Genomic DNA, 17,519 nt, shown 5'->3' on the forward strand with positions numbered 1-17,519 from the left:
CTTCATCCTAACAGGAATATTTTATCTCTGGAGTCTGGTTATCTCATTTTTAAAGGCTTCCCATTTTCCAGCGTACCTTTACCTGAGAAAATCTGCCCCCAGTCAACTTTTAAAATTTCTTGCCTAATACCGTCAAAATTGGCCTACCTCCATTTTATAATTCAACTTTTAGATCTGGTCTATCCTTTTCCATGACTATTTTAAAACTAATTGAATTATGGTCGGTGGCCCCAAAGTGCTCCCCCACTGACACCTCAGTCACCTGCCCTGCCTTATTTCCCAAGAGTAGATCAAGTTTTGCACCTTCTTTAGTAGGTTCATCCACATAATGAAACAAAACATTTTCTTGATCACACTTAACAAATTCCTCTCCATCTAAACTCTTAACACCATGGCAGTCCCAATCTATGTTTGGAAAGCTAAAATCCCATACCATAGCCACCCTATTATTCTTCCAGGTAACTGAGATCTCCTTACAAATTTGTTTCTCAATTTCCCGCTGACTACTGGGGGGTGTCTATTATACACTCCCAATACCATCTCTTTCTTATTTCTCAGTTTCCAAATAACATCCCTGGATGTATTCCCAGGAATATCCTCCATAAGTACAGCCCCAATGCTATCCCTTATCAATCACGCCAGTCTCTCTCCTCTCTTGCACCCCACCCCTTCTATCTTTCCTATAGCATTTGTATCCTGGAATATTAAGCTGCCAGTCTTGTCCATCCTTGAGCCACATCTCTGTAATTGCTGTGATATCCCGGTCCCATGTTCCTAACCATGCCCTGAGTTCATCTGCCTTCCCGCTTAGGCCTCTTGCATTGAAATAAATGCAGTTTAATTCATCAGTCTTACCTTATTCTCTGCTTTGTTCCCGATTGTTTGACTCGCTCCTTTTCCCAACTGTAACAGTCTTCTTCCAAAATGTGAACCTTTCCCCCCTGCACCAGCTCCTCAGCCACACATTCACCTGCTCTATTCCTACCCTCACTATCTCGTAGCACTGGGAGTAATCCAGATATTACTACCCTCATGGACCTCCTGTTTAAATTCCTGCCTAACTTTCTATATTCTCCCTCCAGGATCTCAATCTTTTCCCTTCCTGTGTCATTAGTTCCAATGTGTACAACAACCTCCTGCTGCTCCTTCTCACCTTTGAGAACACTCTGCACCCTCTGAGGGCACAACATTCTGATTTTTTGCTGCCAGCTGCAGAAACGTCTGTCTCTGCCTCTGACTAGAGTGTCCCCTATCCCAATTGATTGCTTGGAACCTGATGTACCCTTCACTACATCAGAGCCATTCTCAGTATCAGAAACTTGGCTGTTCGTGCTATATTTCTCTGACAGTCCATCACCCTCTACATTTTCCAATACAGCACACTTATTTGAGATGGGGATAGCCACAGCAGACTCCTGCACTACCTGCCCCCTCTCCTACTTTATCTGGAGTTAACCCATCTACCTGATGGTATCTGCACCTTTTCTCCCTTCCTATAACTGCCATCCATTACACCCCATAGCACCTGTAAATTCCTCTTTGCCTCTAACTGCTGCTCAAACCAATCTATGCGAACTGATAGGATTCACAACCAAAGACACCACCTGTAGACATAATCCTCAGTAACATGGAAACTCTCCCTAAACTCCCACATCCAGCAAGAAAGGCATATCACTGTACTAAAGGCCATATTTGCTCCTTTACAATCTACAGACACAGAAAATAGCACCGTCTTATTGCTGTAAGAAAAAGCAATGCTCCAGGCTAACTTAATACGTATGGTTTTTATTTGTAAAATGTAATCAAGCAATAGATCTCAATAAAATATATAAATCAAAAAAGGGCCCACTCTACTCACTGCTGTAGATTTACAACAAGGTTACACTTAAAAACTACGCACTTATCTGTTCCTGTGCTGTGAGGACTCCCACATAGGTTCCTCCAAGGTCAGCTGTGAATTTTGCTGTTTGTTAACCTTTTTCCTAGTCACACTCCAATGTCTAGAGCTACTTGAACTCAAACAGCAAAGGCAGTAACTGTGCAGATTCACTGCTGTGTCAGACAGCAGCATAGGTTTCTTTATTTGACCATTATGGTCAAGGTCAAGGCATTCCACAACCAATACATCAGCTTTATGTTCTGCAGTCCTCCATATCCAGGTGTGAATTATGGTAAGCAATTAAGCAATTGTCACTGAACGAGGTGTCTCCACAAACGTACCCACCTCAGTGATTGAGCAGGAGAAAGTGACGACTGCAGTTGATGGAGATCAGAGTCGAGAGTGTGGTGCTGGAAAAGCACAGCAGGTCAGACAGCATCCGAGGAGCAAGAGAATCAACATTTCAGGCATAAGCCTGAATACTGATGAAGGGCTTATGACCGAAACGTCAATTCCAGTCCCACACTCTCGACTCAGTGATTCAGCAGCCCAACAAATCAGACCAAAAGACAAAGCTGAAGCAATTGTATCACTCTTCAGCCAGAACTGCAGAATAGATGATCAAATTTGGCCTTCTCAGGAAGTGCCAGCACCACAAATGCCATTCTTCAGCCAAGTCAATTGACTCCACCTGATATCAAGGAAAGGCTGAAGGTACTTGATGCCTCAACGGCTATGCCCCTGACTATATTCTGGCGGTAGGACTGAAGACTAGTGCTCTAGAACTTGCCATTCACCTTGCAAAACTTCCAAGACAGCTACAACACTGGCATCTACCTGACAATAAGGAAAATTGCCAAGTCCTGTCTACAAAAAGTAGGAAAAATCCAACCTGGCCAATTACGAACCCGTTAGTTTACTCCCAGTCATCAGTAAAGTGATGGAATATGTCATCAACAGTTCTATAAAGCAGCACCTATTTAGCAACAATGTGCTCCTTGATGCTCAGTTTGGATTTCACCAGAGCCTGTTAGCTCCTGACCTCATTACAGCCTTAGTTCAAACATGGAATAAAGAGCTGAACTCCAGAGGGGAGATTAGAGTGATTGCCCTTGACGTCAAAGCCACATTTAACCAAACATGGCATCAAGGATTCAGGAATGAAAACATTCCACTGATTGGAGTTGTATCCAGTACATGGGAAGATGGTTGTGGTTATGGTTATTGGATGTTAGTTATCTCAGCTCCAGGTCATCTCTTCAGGGGTTGCTCAGGGTAGTGTCCTAGACCTTTCATCAAAGACCTGGCTTCAATCACTGCACAATGCTCAGCACAATGTGTGGCTGCTCAGATACTGAAGCAGCCCATATCCAAATGTAACAAGAGATGGACAATGTCCAGGTCTGGGCTGACAGGTACAAAGAAATACTTGCGCCACAAAGATGCCAAACAATGACCATCACGAATAAGAGAAAATCTAACCACCGGCCCTTGATATTCAACAGCATTACCATCTCTGAATCCCTCATTATTAACATCTCGGGGGTTACCATTAAGCCAAAACTGAATGGATTAACCATATAAATACTGTGATTACAAGAACAGGTCAAAGGCTAGGAATCCTGCAATGAGAAACTCCCCTCCTGACTGGTGTTCATATATCCTGGTGGCCAGTTTTCTGCCTGTTTGTCCAAGGTAGTGTTTGTTACAGTCCTTGCATAGTATTTTGTAAATAACATTAGTTTTGCTTGTTGTCTGTATAGGGTCTTGCAAGTTCATTAGCTGCTGTTTTAGTGTGTTGGTGGGTTTGTGGGCTACCATGATGCCAAGGGGTCTGAGTAGTCTGACAGTCATTTTCGAGATGTCTTTGATGTAGGGGAGAGTAGCTAGGGTTCCTGGACATGTTTTCTCTGCTTGTTTGGGTTTGTTGCTGAGAAATCAGCGGACTGTATTCATTGGGTACCCATTCTTTTTGAATGCACAGTATAGGTGACTTTCCTCTGCTCTGCGTAGTTTCTCTGTGCTGCAGTGCGTTGGTTCGTTGAAATAATGTTCTAACACAGCTTCATTTGTGGGCATTGGGATGATTGCTACTGTAGTTCGATATTTGGTCCGTATGTGTTGTTTTCCTGTAGATGCTGGTTTGAAGTTCCCCATTGGCATTCGCTCTACTATGACATCTAGGAATGGCAGTTTGTTGTTGTTTTCCTCCTTTTTAGTGAATTTTGTTCCAGTAATCTCCTCGAAACTCACAATCACAGGTTAGGTATTCTGTAGCAAGGGTCTCATGTCTTGACTTCCTCATCATTCCACCATTTATAAGATACAAGTTAGGAGTGTGATTGAATACTCCCCACTTGGGTTTTTTTTAGGATTACTTACAGTGTGGAAACAGGCCCTTCGGCCCAACAAGTCCACGCCCCGCCGAAGCGCAACCCACCCATACCCCTACATTTACCCCTTACCTAACACTACGGGCAATTTAGCATGGCCAATTCACCTGACCTGCACATCTTTGGACTGTGGGAGGAAACCGGAACACCCAGGGGAAACCCACACAGACACGGGGAGAACGTGCAAACTCCACACAGTCAGTCACCTGAGGCAGGAATTGAACCCGGGTCTCTGGTGCTGTGAGGCAGCAGTGCTAACCACTGTGCCACCGTGCCGCCCAAATGAGTGGGTGAATGAGTACAATTCCAACAACACTCAAGAAGCTTAACACCATCCAGGAGAAAGCAACCCACTTGACTGATACCACATCCTCAGTCACTCCCTCCACCATTAATGCACAGTAACAGCAATGTGTACCATGTAAAATTTGCACTGTAGAAACACCCCAAGTTTCCTTCAATAGCACCTGACAAACCCACAACCATCTAGAAGGACAAGGGCAGTGGATACATGGGAACACCACCACTTGCATGTTCCACTCCAAGTCACTCACTAGCCTGACTTTGAAGTATATCATCATTCCTTTGCTGTTACTAGACCAAATTCTTAACCACAAAGCTGTTATTCCTATCTCATATAATTGGTGTTGAATCTTGCAATGGAGTGACCAGAATTGTATGCAGTACTCTATTTGCAATTAAAAAACAAGAGTGCTGGAAAACCACAGCATGTCAGGCATTGTCTGTGGAGAAAAACAGTTAAAGTTTAAGGTCAATGTTCTTTCATCAGAGCTGAAGAAGGATAGAATTGTCAGAGTTTTCAGACTGTGGAAGTGACAAAGGGCAGGAAGAACCAGAGAGAATATCTGTGATTGAACAGAAACAGGAAAATTAAATAATAAAAATTCATGATGCAATAGCCAAAGAGTGTGGAAAAGAAACAACATGATTGGTTGCATCCAAATGAGGCTGAATAAAAACCACCTGAGCCCAACATGAAGGGATAAAGAAAGAAACAAGACAAGACTGGTTCAGCAAAATGAAAAAAGAAAGAGTAAATGCACAGAAGATGGAAGCAAAGATTATAATTTAAAGTTATTTAACTCAACACTGAGTCCAGAAGGCTGCAGCATGCAAAATGAAAAGTTATGGTGCTGTTCATTGAATTTGCCATCCAATAACATTTAATGAACACCTTACCTTTGTCAAAAGCTCCAGATTCAGGGCCCACACCAGAACTTGATGGCCAAAGATGGAAGCCAACCCAGCAAATCTTTCCATCACACACAATGGCTGGCAGTAACAGCAAGAGGGATCCCTGATCTGCCATGTGAAGGGAAGAAGGTTTAAGTCTGTACTCTCTATCCAGAATACAATATACATGTTAAGTGCATGGTGCTGTAGGTTTACTCTCCAAACTAATTATGACATACCATGACTACCACAAATGAAGGATGTGATAAGTGTAATCATTCACGTCATCGCAAAGGAAGGAGTGTGACTCAGGAGAAACCAAAATTTGCAAGTTTAGTCCACTTACACTAGGCCATTCAGCTTAATTCGTCTTTATCCTTTCAAAGTATCAACTCTACCATGTTCCCTACATGTCATAAATACCTGTCAGAACAGGCAAATATAATCACAGGGTTAACAACTCATTTGAAGAATGTATCTCTGACAATGCACTGAGAACTACCCTGGAGCATCAGTCTACATTTTTCTACATGATGAAAGTAATTCTTGGAAGAGAGGAGATAGCAGATCTAAACTTAGAGCTGCACATGAACCAGAAACTATACAAAGTCTCATCAAGTGCTAAATTGAATTAAGGAATTACATATTAATATTGGCTACAAACTGACTGATCTGACCCATGGCATTCAGTACTCTGTCACAACTGAGACCAAATTTGCTCAATGTTTAGAATGGGGAGGGTGAAACTTAGTAATCATCTGAAATAGTACTGCATCTCATTTTTTTAAAAATTGAGAAACCTTGTTAAATGGCAGATTAGATAGTGTAAGGCAGCTAATTGTGGGTTTACAATACAGAATGATGCCAATAACATGGGTTCAATTTCTGCAATAGAGGTTACAATGAAGCACTCACCTTCTCAACCTCACCTCTTGCCTGAGGAATGTTGACCCTCAGGTTAAACTCACCACCAGTCATCTGTCTCTAATGAGAGAGCATCCCATGGTCCTCTGGGACTAAGGTGACTTGACTCTTATATGAGTATTGATTGGTTGATTCCAATGTTGGTTTTTAAAAGCAAGAAGATTACAGAGGAAGTAAAGTTTAATATTTGCATAGATTTAAGATCATGAAGTAAAACAGTTCAGAGTGTAAGGTGATATGATGAGTCTAAATATCAAAATAGTGAGGATATCAAATTAGTTTGATAAATAACAACAAAAACCTTGCATCCAGGAAGCACCTTCAACATAGTAAAACAGCCAAGTACTTCAAAGAAGCATTATCAAACTAAATTTCAAACCAAACCAGGTACGAGAATATTAGGACAAATAGGTCACAGAGTTAGGTTTCAAAGATAGAAGGAGAGCTAGAGAGGTAGAGAAATTTAGGGTGGAAATTCCAAAACATAAGGCCTAAGAAGTTGTAGACACCACTGCCTGTGAGGTTGTAATTAAAATCAGGAATACGTAAGATACCAGAACAGGAGGAGTGAAGAGATGAGGGGTATTGTTGGGCTGGAGGAAATTGCAAAGTTGGGGAAAATAAAGAATTGGACTCCTAAAAATTGAAGAAGAGCTTGGAAGTATGGCATGGGAAATTTGTCATTAAACACAGCATAAGACAATACAGGGCAGGGAGCCAGACTCAATCAATGAATCACACCCTGTATCATTTATTGATTGAAAAAAACTGAACTAATAGAACCCAATGTTTCTGACATTTTGTTAAGACCTCCAGTCTCACCCAATCTCTCAGTCTCAGGAATCTCATGAATATTGCAAGAGAGTAATAACAGACAGGCCTGCAGCTTAGATTTCTGCAGCATACTAAATTCTTAGTTTGAATCTTGCTGCTGCACCCTCTTCTAAATTGGAGACTACACAACCATTGGAGGAACAAATTGATGACTTTAGTTCCCCCAACAATCCAATTTTACAGGCATTCTTTCATCTGAGTTCCTACGCTGGAGTGTAGTGAAAAAGGAGCAGCGCTGAGTCCCCATGCAGTCAATTTTTCAAAACCAGGCAGGATCCTGAATGGCATTGAGTCACAGAATGGTCAATAACCCACAAATGGTCAAAACCTGGAGTAGCATTGTGTCCTAGCACAGTTAATACCCCGTACCAGACTGGTCCCTGAATGGCTCTGAGTCGCAGCACAGTCAATAACCCAAAATTAATCAGGGCACTAAGTTCCATAACAGTCAATAACCCACATGCAGCCTGAAAATCATGTGGAACAATAGGCCTCCTAAGAGTCAGAGGTCAAGATGGAATGAGCTACAACTGATCCCAACACCGTGAGGTGCTAATGATATAGACTCATTTCTGTCCATCTAATCCAAGGTTGGGAGGGTGGGATATATTCAGAAAATCTTGGAGTAATACACAAGCTGACATAGTGATACTGCCAATCTCACACCCACGTTACTCACAGTGGGAGATGACTACATGTGGGCTTTTGAAAAGGAATAACTGGTAATGTTTTGGATTATGATCTAACATTTTAAAAAATGCACATCTTTACCTGAGTCCTTATTTCCTTGATAATGTGTAACTGTTGCATTTGTGTGTGATATGGTTAGCATGGATCTCCCTGTACGGGATACACCATTCACTGAGAACATACCATGGCTTTGGCTGTTTAAGGATTTTGGCTGCTAATGTTTGCCTCATTTTCCAACAGGGAATTTTCAGATCAGATTAGACTTGTTTCAAAGTCCCTTCAGATATCAACTTATTTTCTCCAGAAATGTATTGTTCAACATGGGAATGAGGTATTCTATGTATGACTGCTATACCTAGTACACCCAGACCCTACACATGAAAGTACCCTACACATTCCTACCTTATATCAGACACAATGGGGTAAAATAGCCTTGACAAAGTATTGATTAATGCAGTTGGCAGGACAAAAGTTAGCTTGAACACTGGATCAAGAATTCATGCATTCTAAATCGATAAAATTTTGGAATTGGTCTAAATCTTTCATAGATTAGATTCCCTACAGTATGGAAACAGCCCCTCAGCCCAACAAGTCCACACCAACCCTCAGAAGAGTAACCCACTCAGACCCATTCCCCAACCCTATATTTACCCCAACTAATGCACCTAACACTATGCTGAAAATGTGTTGCTGGAAAAGCACAGCAGGTCAGGCAGCATCCAAGGAGCTCCTTGGATGCTGCCTGACCTGCTGCGCTTTTCCAGCAACACATTTTCAGCTCTGATCTCCAGCATCTGCAGTCCTCACTTTTCACCTAACACTATGGGCAATTAGCATGGCCAATTCACCTGGCCTGCACATCTTTGGATTGTGGGAGTAAACCGGAGCAAACCTGCACAGACACAGGGAGAATGTGCAAACTCCGCACAAACAGCCGCCTGAGGCAGGAATGAAACCCAGGTCCCTGCCACAGTGAGGCAGCTGTCCTAACCACTGAGCCACCATGCCGCCCACTTACCATGCTGCCCAATATTTGATCTGGTTCATCAAGTTCCATTTCTATAATAATATTTCACTTCCCAAGTTCATTTTCAAGTAGCCTACAGTTGCTATTATTGGCCACATTATGTTAATTTATGATTCACGGTAGTTTCCAAGTGGTGGAGCTGTAAAGCTTGTCATCACAACATAGCTTCGCATGGAATGCAAATATTCCACTTATGTAAAAGAAGACGTTGCAAGCCAATTGTCAATACACAAGATTCAAACAAATGAAGGAACAGAATTTTCTTGGGTTTGATACCCAAGGCAATTTCTGTCTTAGCTCAATTGAAGACAGAAATGATGGAAATAATCAACAACTTTGGCATGATCTGTGCAGATTCACCATTTCTGAAGCTGCCAGACCAGTTGAGGATTTCTAGAATTTGTTCTTATTTCAAATTACCAACATCTGCATGTTTAGTTTTTGGTCTTTAAATGTTTCTATTAACTCTGTCAGTTCATTCAAATCTTACAACACAGAAGGAGACTATGCAGCCCAGCATGCTAAAGAACTATCCAAATAAGCCTACTCATCCTGCTATGTAAGCATTCAAATACAAAAGTCAGGATCCCATTTCTTTTTACCTAACAGCTACCTCATGTGAACTACTGTAGATTCTGCATTTCCTTTACAGATGTTGATCCATTTTCTTAATTAATTTTCAGAGACAATCTTCATTCAGTGATGACACTGGGTTCTCAAATTTAGTTTACTGACGATATAATGTACTAGAAACTGGTTCCCTCGCAACAGCTCAAACCTGTAGAATCTAGTTCATGGAGAACAAAATAACAGAATCTTCCACTCATCATAACATACCATAATGTTGTAGTATCCAGTGACCTTGGTAACATCACTTCAACCTGGTTCCATCAACGAAGACTTGACATTCTAGTCTTGTTTCTTTGTTAGCAGTGGAGTAAGCCATGCAGAATTTTTTCTGTGCCTTTTATCATCATCTTTCCCACCCTCCTCAACCAGGCTCACTCTTGTCAAATTTGGCACTGCACATAGTGAGGTAACATTCTTTTATCCTTCATACTGCCCGCTTTCAAATCACCTTTATGTCTTTGAGACATTAGCAGTTATGTCACAGGCTACTCTTTAATGCAAGTATTTCTTGTGTGTGCCATCAGTGAAAGGACAGGAAGGAGGGACAAGTGGGACTCAGACTCTGAAGGGACATGAAGCAAGTCTATTATGGGAAGTGTTTAGTGTTTGTAGTGGTAATGTCTGGTCATATTCATGGATTGATGCTAACATTTCTCTCTCATTGCCTCTTTTTTTTTCTGCTCACTGTGCATGCGTTGTGGTGCTCTGTCTAGAATCACCTCGAGCCTCAGGAGGGTGAGCAAATTGTGTAAGTGCTCACAACCAACCATTCACCATATCCCATGACCGTTTGGGTTTTGCTTTGTTTGGATTGTTTTATTTCTGCTGTGCTGTAGACTGTAAATGCTGTCCATGGCGTGTGTGTGTGTGTGTGTGTGTGTGTGTGTGTGTGTGTGTGTGTGTGTGTGTGTGTGTGTGTGTGTGTGTGTGTGTGTGTGTGTGTGTGGTATTGTATTATTTTCACCTTTTCATTGGAGCGTTTTCTAACCTTCCACGGGCTGTCCTCCACCAAGTCAGTCAGCTGCCGGTCCTACTCTCTTCTCAAATCACCTGGAGGAAAGTGAACAACATAATTTAAGAATAAACTTTTAATTTCAATACTTGGAACCTCATCCACTACTGATAACAATCAATTATTTGTACATGTTCATAAAACAGACCTGGTTATCAAGGGGCCCAGCACAGACTCTACTGACTCACAGAGCTTCTTTTTAAGTTAGCCAGTACAATACACCTGCATTCATGGACCTGGGTCTTAAATGGCCCAGCACAATGTTCCCTGGACTCTCAGGCATAAGTTACAAAGCAGCACAGGTTGATGGGTTACAAGTCTCCTTGCACAGCCCCATACAGTTTTTAAATTAACTCTGTTTGGCTTTAGCTTCAAACAAATTTGGGTTCACCAACACAGGTAGCTTTACTCTGTTCTAGCCCATATAGTTGCTAACCTAGGAATATTTGATGGGATAGTGTGTAAAAGGAGTTTCATTCTGTATCCTAGCCTGTGCTGCACCAGACCTAGGAATGTTTATGAGACAGTGTAGTTGGACTTTGTGTCTAACTCAAACAGTATCTGCCTTGCAATGTTTTGACAAGACTTCTGGTGTCCAGTTCTTCATTTTGGTGACTAAGAAGACTCAAAAAAGCAAATGTTACACATGTGAAATGTCCACAGCAGATAACAGGTGCAACAAAATAAGAAAAATGAAATCTCCAATCTGTTTGCCAGACCCAGCGATGTGATGTGGCTTGTCGGAGGCCAAACCCGTTATGTAATTCTTTGTTTGTGTGGTGAAAGCGTCACTGGCATTGAGTCATTAACTCACTCTGTCCATGTATTCTTACCTGCCTGTAACCTAGAGACAGTTAGGTCTCTGCCAAAAATTTCCGTCCCAGCTTTAAACAAAGTAATGCTTACTAATTATCTGAAGTCTATTAGCTCAATATTACAGAGTGTAACCATTTTTACCTTGATTTTCAAGTGCCTTTCTGAGTAAAAGTCAGTGTCTACAATTTATGAAATGATGTGACAATGGGAAAGACAACTGCTTCTCTCACTGTCCCCACATGTGCTCAGATAATTATCCCAACAGATTAAAGGTTACCTGTCAATATTTCAATATAATGTAATGCAGCTACACTATAACATCTCATCACATGGAATCTCTTGTTAAATTACTTTAATTTTAATCAATATCAAAACTGTGATGAGCTAAAATGCAAATTATCCCTTCAAAACTTACTTGTGTTTTATGCATGATTATCGAACCAGTGCAACAAAACAAAGAAAGGACCAAAACAAATGGAAGAGGGACCATACTAGGCCCCCTTTAAGAATCTCTGCTGCTGCCTCATTTAAAGGAAAGTGAAATTTATATAATTTAGCTCTGCTTCAGGTAATGTTGATTGCTGAGTTTGAATTACCTGATGTTAAGTGTGTTGTTTGAATTATACATCTGCTGTCTATTGTAGGAATCACTAAGTACTGGTGGTGTTCAGTGTATTTAAAATAACCTGAAAGCTTGAAGTGAAAGAGTGTGAACAATGAGATGAGGCAGAATCACAGGTTGACACAAAGTGTACCTTTGATTTGAAGTTTGTGTATTTTCTGACCTTGAAAGTGATCACTGGGGAAAAGGTAGGGAATTACCAAGGCAGGGCTGGGCTGTTTGCGCCTCCTTACCAGGCAAGCCCCCGCCCCACCCCCCAACCAAATCAACAAGGCTACCATGAGTCACCCTCATACCTTGACCTTGTCAGGAAGAGACATCCAACCTTTTCTTTGAGTGGATATGCAGTAATGGAAAACTGAATGAAGTGTGGGGAAGATGACTAAATTAATCCTAAACCAAGCTTCAAGGTACTAGTTGCCTGAATCTATGTTGGTTTCATTTTTACACTGCATGCTCAGTCCTCCATGAACTATCGTTCTCTCACATGCCAGCACCCTCAACCAAAGGCCTCTCCACACAAAAGAAAACTCACAATTAAGCAACACCACCACTCCCCCACCCCCAACCCACTGCATTTAATCATATACCTTAGGCATATCTCCTACCTCGTACACGGGTTTCTGATAAATTCATAATCTCTCTACACTCCGTTTCCCTCAAACTGAGACCTCTGCACTTGGGCATTTCTTATTGTATCACAACATTCAGACCCTTTGAAGACACCGGCCTTTCTATTGCTCTCAGACCCATCCCAAGACACATCACCCCTACTGCACTCAGATCCCCTTCACACTTGGACCTCATGCTTTCTGTCAAAGATATCTGAGGTAGACACAAAATTTGACAGTTGAAGGGAAGGTGAGTGGAAAATAGTTTTCCAAAGTCTTGAGATATTCAAGCAAAGTGTCAGTGTGCCAGGATGAGTAGAATTACTATGTCAGCCAATTCACCTCTCTTGAATATCTCAAAATATCTTCCACTTGAAGAAGTTCTTCCAACATTTTTTCCAAAAGCCACAAGAAATCTGCACTCACTACTGGAGGTCAACAATTCTCTGTAAAGAAAGGACTTCTTGATGTCTGGCTGACCTGTATTTGATTTCTACTCATTTATTTGAGTTCTCCATTCTATCCAACTTAAGTAAGAGGAGGCAATGACCAAATGGGCTATGCCATTAGGCTATTATTCCAGAGACCCAGGTAATGTTTTGGCCACCCAGTTTGAATCCTGCCATATCAAATATGAAATGTGAATTCAATAAAAACTCTGCAATTAAGGATCTAATTATGACCACAAAACCATTGTTAGTTGTAGGGGAAAACCCATCTGGTTAACTAATGTCCTTCAGGGAAAAAAACCTGCTGTCCTTACCTGGTCTAACTTACATGTAACCTCAGTCACATAGCAATATGGTTGACCCTTAATTGCCTTCAGGACAATCAGGGATGGGCAGTAAATGCTCATTTAGCCAGCGACTTGCACATCCCACAAATGAATAAAACAAAAACTTGGTTTGCGTTCCCATGTACTAAGAGCTGATCCAGTCAGTGTTCTTAATATGTTAAAAGGATTCAGTAGGGTGCATAGAAAACTATTTTCTCCTGTTGGGAGTATCCAAACAAAAGGATATTATAACTAGAATCAAAAGTAATATGAATATGAATTAGGAAAAGGAAATAGCCATTTGACCCCACCAGGCCAATAAGGCCATGGCTGAATGAATTATGGCTTCAGTTCTACATTCCTTTATCCCAATAAACTTTGACTTTCTTGTTAGTCAATAATATATCTACAACTACATTAAAAAAGTTAATGGCTATGATTCCACCTCTCTCTGTGAAAGAGAATTCCAAAGATTCACTACCCTCCAAAAGGAAAAAAAACCTCATCTGTCTTAAATGAGACCCCTTATTTACAAACTGCTTCTAGTTTTAGTCTCTCCCACATAAGGAAACATTCATTCAGCATCCACCCTAAGTCCCCTCAGGATCTTATAATTTTCACAAGATTCTCTCCCATTTTCCTAAACTCCAGTGAATATAAGCCTAACCTTCCTTGAAGATAGTCACTTCATTGCAAGTATCAGCTGCGTGAATTTTCTTGGAACTCTTTCTGATTATTTAAATAAACGGTTTGGAGAATCTGAAACTCACACCTGCAAAAAACTATGGGTGATGAGGAAAATTGGATCTTCCAAGTTGGAGGTTAATAGACTTTTGGTTCATAAGTGTATTGACAGGCATTGGTGTGGATTTTATGGTGAGATGGGTTCCCGTGCCTCAGCATAAACTTCAGGGGACAGATCTTTCTCCTCTCAGCCAGCTCGCCATGCTTTAATTTTTCAGGGGACAGCCTTTAATAATTTGAGGCAGAACTTCCATCCAACTCTGGGAGGACATTGTACCTCAGAGAGCTTCTGACAATTAGAGACTGTCAGCTTTGTTAACTGGCAGTGCCAAGTAGGAGTGGTGACCACAGCAGATGCTGCAGGTAGGTCAAGAAAGTGGCATTCAGTAATGGACTTAGACATTCAGGTAAGCCCAATATTTGCTGGGGGCAAGCTCCAACAGAGAGGGATGATGGTGCATGTTGGACAGGGCAGGGAGAAAGGGTGTAGATGGGGAGGGGAAACTGTGATAGGGCAGCCATGGGGCCCTTAAAAAAAAGGCACTCAGCTCCTTTCACTACCCAGCAGCTCGCAGAATTAAACTTGTTGGGTTACACATTTGGTGCAGATTTCTTCCATCACCCCTAATAGCAGAGCAGTGGCAAGATAAAGTCAGTAGCTGAATATTAATTGCACTCTTAAAGGCTCCAGTATTTTCCAAGCCATCTAAAAAATTGTAGAGTGGGTGGGGTAGTGGTACATGACCAATACCAGTCATCCTCATTTAAGGTTCGACTCATCGCTTTCTCTCTCTGCAGGTGACCCATAAGATTCAGATCATGGGATTCAGATACAGATTAGCTGTGATCTTGATGGCACTCTTATCTCTGATTCAGAACTTTATGGATTCAAGCCTCACTTCAGGGGTTTGAACATAAATCTAGACAGGCAGTACTGAGGGGATGTTGCCTTTTGATTGAGATGTTAAACAGAGGTACTGTTTGCTCTCTCAGGTGGAACCAACTGGTACTATGGCACTAATTCAGGGAAAGGCAGGGAGCTTTTCCAGTGTCCTGATCAGCATTAATTCCTCAATCAACCATCACTGAAAGCAAACAAATTATTTGGGGTTTGTCACATCTTGTTTCTGGGAGTTTGTTACATTGTGTTTTCTTATTAAAATTCAGAAGTATCTTATTGCATATACAGCACCTTGTTAAAGCCTGAATACAGTACAGGAACTGCATGTGCCACCTTTCAGTTCAAGAAAATAATCTCAGATAACAATGAATTACTAAATGTGAGTCAGCAGTTAGCATAATACCCGCCATCCAATCATTTTTAAGAGTTCTCATCCAAATCAAGGCTAATATTGCATCAACTTCAACGAGTACAATTTTGGTGTCACTTCTATCAGGTACTTGAGCACCGCCATCCACATTGAATGCAGATACAAAGCAATCATTCATTAGACCAACTTTATCCTGGGGTTCTATCCAAATATACCCAGCAAAAGTCTCCAAAAAAGAATTAATAAAAGTCCTATAATTTAAGATAAAAGAAAATATGACTTTTTCAGTTTTAGCTTTCCAACATTCTGGACAAGAAGCCAGGTCACAGCTGTAGAGTAGTAAGACCTTTAGATTTGATCATAGGAGTGAGGATTAGGAAGGAATTAAGTAACAAGAAAGCAAGCTCCACCATATGCATTGAATAAACCCCTCAAATAAAAATCCTAAGTGTAGCTAACTGAAGAATATGTCTGTAACGAAACCCCTCATTCTCCCTCAGCAGCTCCTAAACAACTCTGCATTCACTTATTAGACAATAAGAAATAGCAATATGCCAGGCAGCTCCTCAAGCTTGTTCCAGCATTCAATAAACTTATTGCTGTACTTTGTATTCCATTTTCTTCCATGCACCTTGTATCCTTTGTTCACCTTAAAGACTGGGATTGTTAGACCTTTTGGACTTTTAATATGAGAATCCACAACCGAGTAATTTTTCTTTCCCCTATATCCCACTCCTGACCATTTACCCTGATAGAATACCCCTAGTTCTAGACTCTGCAGCCAGGGGAAGCTTGTCAACAACAACTGTAACACATCCATAATAAAAGATGTTCTTTGTTTAGTCATGGAACATTTTCTCAAATCTGACCTTGTTCATTGAATTTTCCTTTGAATACTGGATCATTGCCTGTCTACTTCCAAGGCAGAATCGAACTCCAATCTAATCAGGCAGAACAGAGGTCTCACACCATGTAAGGATCCTGCTGAAATAAGTTTCGACCCGTTATATTGTATTTGCCCATGGGAATTTTAATGGAGCTATGTAGATGAAGTTTTATGTTATATCTACCCAAGGCTATAATAGCAATGGGGGTGTTTGACTGCATAGTGTAGAGAGGGCTTATGTATTTTACAGGTGTTGTGGTTGTCTTGAAAATGTTTGACAGAATAGTGTAAAGGAAGATTTCAGGATGGTTGGGGGGGATTACTCTGTTTCTAACACCACTACCTCAACAGGATATCTGAAATCAGATAATAAGTGTCCAACCTCTTGATCACACCACCTAATGTAACACAACACATTAACATCCACAAACATGTTTGATTCTATGCAAGATAAAAGAACATTAAGATTCCAAATCCTGAGTTATTCTAGTTTTATTTTAACAGGTTTTAAGTAAAAAGTCATTTAACATAATAGTACACAGCTTCATCAATCTAAGCTCCATGTTCTTTGTATCTCTCTCGATCTCATCTCCCTGTAGAAACTCATTTAATTTTTCCTTGGCCCACATGGAAAGCCCAGTTCAACCCTGTAATAACATGGTCTCTGGATATATCTTAGAAGATAGACCTCACCCTTGTCAGTGAATATCAACAACATTTATTAAGTGAAACTATATGCGAGAGATGGTAAGAGAGAGCATCTCTGAAACCCTACACACTCAAGTCTCCAGTTCCATGGGGTCTGACAGTATTATGCCATAGCTCACTACTCAGTAGTTGCTCAGCAGTCATTATTAGAGTGAAGTAGTTAACTTAAGCCTTTGTTCCACATTCCCTTTTCTTGGCTAAATCATATCATGGCTCCTTTATTCATAATGCTACCCTCCTTCCATGAACAATATTGTGTGCACAATTAGGTGAAAAAATATCAACGAAGGCCAGAGTGAGACCTGTTGCAAACCACATTGTATTTATTTGGAAGTGCACTCACAAGCAAGTCTCCTGATATTCTGTCCGCATGTGAAGGCCACAGTTATAAAACTGCAATGCTGTGCAACTGCACTAGGAAGTTCAAACATTCGGACTGGAGTAAGTTGGATGGTACCAGCTGGTAGGAAAAGGGCACTGCAGTTCAGAAGAGTAACAGAGAC

The 17,519-nt window shown here is 41.1% G+C and overlaps 1 protein-coding gene across 1 annotated transcript in view; it reads left to right on the top strand.

Annotated features, from left to right (window-relative positions):
• shank3a (SH3 and multiple ankyrin repeat domains 3a) overlaps positions 1-17,519 on the top strand; it is a 973,942-nt gene that overhangs the window by 955,269 nt on the left and 1,154 nt on the right. The gene's annotated exons all lie outside the window — the stretch shown is intronic.

The sequence above is a fragment of the Chiloscyllium punctatum genome, chromosome 44 (genome assembly GCF_047496795.1).
Source record: "Chiloscyllium punctatum isolate Juve2018m chromosome 44, sChiPun1.3, whole genome shotgun sequence".
In the NCBI taxonomy this organism is placed as follows: Eukaryota; Metazoa; Chordata; class Chondrichthyes; order Orectolobiformes; family Hemiscylliidae; genus Chiloscyllium; species Chiloscyllium punctatum.